The sequence below is a fragment of the Labrus bergylta genome, chromosome 5, assembly GCF_963930695.1.
Source record: "Labrus bergylta chromosome 5, fLabBer1.1, whole genome shotgun sequence".
In the NCBI taxonomy this organism is placed as follows: Eukaryota; Metazoa; Chordata; class Actinopteri; order Labriformes; family Labridae; genus Labrus; species Labrus bergylta.
In genome coordinates, this window is record NC_089199.1 from 15,252,890 (window position 1) to 15,258,889 (window position 6,000).

Consider the following 6,000-nt stretch of genomic DNA (forward strand, 5'->3'; position numbering starts at 1 on the left):
GCTCACTATGAAGCAGATGATGTCAGCAAACTGACTGTCCCTGTGAACGGGGGACTCTATCTCAGAAGGAATCTGTGGAAATGAGAGAGGGAGGGAGGAGCAGCAGGAGCAGGAGGGCACACTGGATGGATTGTTCCTCTGAGTGACAGTCCTTTTAGTCTTATCTCCCCTCGTTCCTCTTACAGAAAACCACACAGGGAAAGAAAAAAAAATCAAATCTGTCGCTTTGTTCTACTGTGTCTCTCCCATTTCTCCTGTTTGCCCCCCCCCCCACACACACACACACACACACACACTTTCATACTGAACTCATTGGAGTTTTATTAAGAATCTTTTTCTCTGTTCATTACTGCTCAGATGTCTCCTCAGTAATCAGTCATGGAAAGCATCTTTTAGCTTCCTTAATATTTCCTCTAATTTGATACCATGACAAAGCACATATTCTAGTCACTGATGCAGTACAGTCAGTTTGGGTTGGAGGTGAAACTCTGTTGGATCCATATCTAACATCTTTTCTGTACCATTTATCTTTTATTTAATCCTTTGTAAAGATTAAAAGAAATTCAACTAATATACAGATTAGCTGAAAGCATTTATTTTCTCTCATTATGTCCTATAATCTAAAACATCAACTGAATTATGCTGGAATATTATTAACACTGAATTGTTATGCAAGCATGTAATGTTTATATCATTACTTTCATCCTCCTTGTCTTGATATAGATCTTCCTTAATTAATACAGACATGGGAGTGTGGGTGCAACATGTTTCTCCCCTCTGTGTTTTAACATGCATGCTAATCCTGTTTGTGTGTGTGTGCGTGTGCGTGTGTGTGTGTTAATGTGTGTACAAAAACACTGTCCCTTTCAAAGCTTAGGTGAGGAGGTTTTGGGTGGACTGAATAATCTGCTTTAAGAGCTGATTGTTGCAGGAGGAAACAGACAGACAGGCTATGGGACTGCAGCTGTGAGTGTGTTCACGCCTCAGCTCAGCTCAGCACACACACACACACACACACACACACACACACACACACACACACACACACACACACACACACACACACACACACACACACACACACACACACACACACACACACACACACACACACACACACTATTACTGAGCCATAACACACAGAGAGACACCTGACATTGACAAGTAATCACAGCCTAGCGTTTATTTTATTTTGGTCCATTTCTAATAATTTCTTTTTAAACAATTCCCCCCTCAGCCTTCCTTTTTTTGTTTTTCAATATCTCTCCTCTTGCTCCGTAGAGATAAACACAGCCGTGATGATTTCCCCACAATACCCTCGTCCTTTTTTCCTGAAGACCCCTAGGTCAGCCAGGGGTCGCAGGGTCAATGTCTGAGCTCCTGAATGTTTAGAGATGGGAAACAGTCTGTGATGAGCAGAGACAACACGCAGAGAGAAAAAACAAAACAGAGGGAGGTGTGTGAACCCTTTGGATTATTGGCGAGGGAGAGGAGGGCAGGAGAATAGTTTAAAATGTGGTTCAAGGCAGAGGAGATTTAAACAACTAATTTGCAGTCATTTAACTGATAAATGGTTGAATCATTAATTAACACTCTAACCAGTGGGGAGGCACTTAAATATATTCCTGGCTAACACTACTATTATTTCCCGTTTCTTTTGTCTGACTGCGTTTCTTTGCTCAAAAGCAGTTTCCTTTTCTTTTCTTTTTTTTTTCACTTGCTCTGTTTTTGATCCAAACATCTCCCCTCAGATATCGGTGTGGGTGTTTACACGTGACTTATACATATATAATCATTTTTTAAAACATTATTAACCTCCTTTGATTTCCTTTGATGTTTATTACTGATTATTGGATGTCAGGAGCTGCATGAGACAGCTTCACCGCACTAATGAGCAGACTCCCAGATAAAATCACCCTCAGCCCCCTCACTCCGCTCAACCCTCGCCTGCCAATATAATTAACTGGGATGAAAATGGGCATCATTTAATTAATACCGCCGCAGCCTCTTTCAGATGACTCCTCCATTTCCGGTGCTGCTTATCTTCCGCTCCCCCCTTCAGCCTGTGAAAGTCTATGTGGTTGTTGTTTTTGTTCTTTAACTTTCCTGTGAATCTTGGGTGAAGATATAAACGTTGAAGTAGCCTCTGTCATCAATAGTTTTCAGATGTCTTTAACGTGAACTGATTGGTTTGAATATAGACTCGACGTCTTGTTTTATTTGCAAATCAAGGCAGTGCAAGAAGAGTTAGTTTAGCACTTACTTACCCCTCTCCTGGTTCCTTTTCCCGAGTTTTAAAGTTGTCATTCCAACTTAAATCTTTCTAGTGCTTGTAAATAACATGGACACACAATAAATAAGTATGTTGTATTTTATAGCTCAGAGCGTTCAATATAACAGTTATGTGCAGCGAACCTGGTCCATCCCAGATGCTACTTAATCCAACTCCTCTAGAAAGTTGATGAGATTTATCTGTTGCATTACAACTTTGTTTAAATGATCTTAGCGATTTGAATCCATGTTTAAAAGTGAGGCTTATTCTTGTAGAAGGGCAGCATTTCAAGATCTCAAAGACGATACTCTTATTTAAAATCGAGGGAACATATTTATTTTGTTCTCCAACAACAAAGATTGTAAGTGGTTAAGCGTCTTTACGTCTTTACAGTATGTCCCTCATACTGGAATGTGCCTTATGATTTAGTCTCACCCTCTTTCTTTCATTTTCCAAACATTTAGATATCGTTTGTTAATCCATCTTCATGATTCTGGTCAAAGATCACTTGGCTGAGCTATGGAGGACCTGTTGAAAAACACTTAAACCTGACTGCTGACACTTTGGAGTGTTTAAGTTTTCAATCATTTTCTTTTATAAGAGACTGAAGATTCTGCTAGAATGCCCTAAAACCAAATCTGCTACATCCTTTGCATATTAAAGACTCTCTCAGCGGATGTGTCCACAAACTAGTTGCATAGAGTAACAGTACAACCTGGATGAGGGCTCCTAAAGACCAGTGGTTCTCAACTGCTCTAGCCTTAGGACCCACCACCAACTCCATGAAAAATTGTCAAACATTTCAGATGTTACAACCAATAATATTAATTTGATGAAAAATTGTGTGGTTTGGACTAACACTCAGACACTACAAAACATTTAAAAAAAAATTAAACAAGCAATTTTTTGACTTTTTAACACATTTTTATTCCAGGCCCACCTTCTGGACCCTCTAAAAAAAGGCTCCGCGACCCATTTTTGGGTCCCAACCCACCAGTTGAGAACCACTGCATTGTTCCTCCATCACCTCAGAGTTGTTTGCATATGTATTCCTGTCCCATTTACGTAGACAAAACAAAACAAAACATGCAAATAAGTGCTGGCACCTAAATAAAGCAATCTATTGATGAACTGCATCCAAACCCTGACACACCTACACACACGCACACACAATGTTTTACTGCCACTGTCACCGCCTCATCTCCCTCCTCACCCTCTCAGGATGAGGGGACAGACAGCGAAAAGGCAGCTGAGAGCTGATGGACAAAGAATAGACCAAATAGTCGATCAGCTGAGCTCAGCAGAGTCCAGTTGTTCAGGTCAGAGGTCACCTGCAGCATCACCTTGAAAAATGTCAGACAGCTCTGACGGTCTTTGCTGATGTCCTATCCTCTTCTTTGCCTTCACACACAGAGGACGGGGGGGGGAGAGAGACGCAGAGATACTGTTTAAACACAAATTCTTGCAGTTGTGATTTAAAGTGAAAAGGGAAAGCAGCGAAGAAGCAGACATGACTCAGAGGAAAAGGTCATTAAGAAGGAGGCCACAGAAAAACAAGTTTCTCTTCGTAATTCACCATCTTTTCACATTAAAAATCACAGTTATTCTCTCTGTAGTTTTTTTTATATATATGTATATATATACTTAGAATTGACAATCTTTTTTTTTGGTCCCTTTGTGTTAAAGATAGTTAATTATAAGGGCTGAACATAAAAGACTGATAAAGATTTACTACCATTGGCTGATAAGTTAAAAGACATTCCAGTGCAGAAAAACGATTTGGCATTTTTGACACAGTGTCACTCGTTTCTTTAACTACAATATAAAATGTCCTACTCAGTACAAACATCTTCATGTCATGTAATTATGTTGGCAGTTAATTGTAAGATTTTATTTACCACTCCTGACCTCCTTAAAATATCCAAAATAACATCCATTACAACAAATTAGAAGGCACACAAATATTTAACACAAATGTCATTAAGCAAATCACAAATATGTTTTGTCCTTACTTTTCTCTGGGACTGTTTTTCTTTCTAGCTTTTATGTGTGTGTAGAGGCTTACATTTTATTAAACTTCTCGATATTGATTTGAGGTCTTGACTTGACTTGAGGTCCGAAATATTCCCACTAATTCTGTTAAACTAACAAAGTAATGATTGTGAAGGAAAGGCCTGAAGCTGTTCCCTTTCCAGCATTGTGTTACTGCTGAGGGACGTCAGGCAGCAGGGTGCAGCGTTTCAAACTGGAGGTCCAGTTCAACTCAAATTGCTGGTGGTGGGGTCATGTGATGCGTAGGGTCATGTGAAAAGTCACTTCCACTCTGGATAACCTTGTAAAAGATGTCAAAGGGATGTCAACTATTCTTGGATTTTCATGCTTGTTATACAATTTAATGAAATGTCTTCAGGGAGCCTTGGAGAGTCCATTTGGCTCCCTGCGACCCAGAGGTAGATGTTATGTTTAGATTAGTCTCCAAACATGACAGTCATAAACAAAGAAACGTTTCCTAAGTCTTTCCTTATGAGTCGAGCACTCTGTGTGGTTAACATTCTCAATCCACTGAGCCTGAACTATAAGAATACTATTTGAAGAGTCATGATTATTATAAAAAAGTGTCAAAATTGAGAATTCTCTCGGAGAAAATGGTAATAAACAGAATCAAAGTTAATGTTTAATTGTTTTAACACATAGAAGCTTAAAATACAAGAAATTCCATGTAGGATAGTTCATACATAAAAATATGCTTAGTTATTTTCTACCACAGTAGTTTCATTTAATTTAAAGTAAAGTGCTCAAACTATTGGTAGCATGTGTCCCTCATCCTTTGTTTAAGACATTTCTTTAACTTAGAAGTTTTAAATACAGTTCAAACCTGCACTGATCTCCTTTTCGTCTCTTGGCAGTAGCGCAAAGGTGATGTAAAACGTAACACTGCTGCTTATGTGGACACTTGAGGACCTGCAGATTTTTTTCTTCCCTTCTGCATTGGCTTTATTTGCTGCTTAGGAACTGTACAGTCAAGTGATAATTAAATGTGGTTTATTATTACAAGTGCCATTTTCAGTTAAATGTGTTTTTATTAATCTAAAGTAATTAATTAATTAACATGATCATGTTTTTTTGAGGAGAAACCCCTGATGTGGGTTAAGAGCAGTTACATATCCTTATGCCACAGAAAAAAGAGGCATACTTAAGAACCTCAGGATCTCGACTTTAGGAAACGCCAAATGGTTCTTTAATGAACAGAGAAAAACTGTTTACAGAGTTTGAGGCTCTCATAAAAAAAAATGCTAACATATTTTAAACCTCCAAAAACCTCCAAACAGCAGATTATCAGATTCAAGTACATTTATTGTACACTGAGGTCTACGCTGTGTGTACTGTAATGGCCCTGTGTGTATACAGAGTTAATCCTGGCCTGACAGGCAGGGACAGTAGGGTTCTGACGGGCCAGGAGATTTCTTTATGGGGACCCCAACATGGCTCGTGTTCAGTTTGGGACCCGTCTGAAAGCCAAAAACCGCCAGGCTGACCCAAACACTGCCTGACGGGGCTTTTAGAGGAGCAGAGTGAGTGACTGAGGTCTAAAGGAGATCTGACACTGCAGCCTGTGGTGCTGCTGTTTATGTTTGTATGCTAACTCTCCGAAAACTGTGTTTATGAAAACAGTGGCCCGCTGCCCATCAGATACGAACCCCAAGACTGGGACAGGAACAACTCCTGTG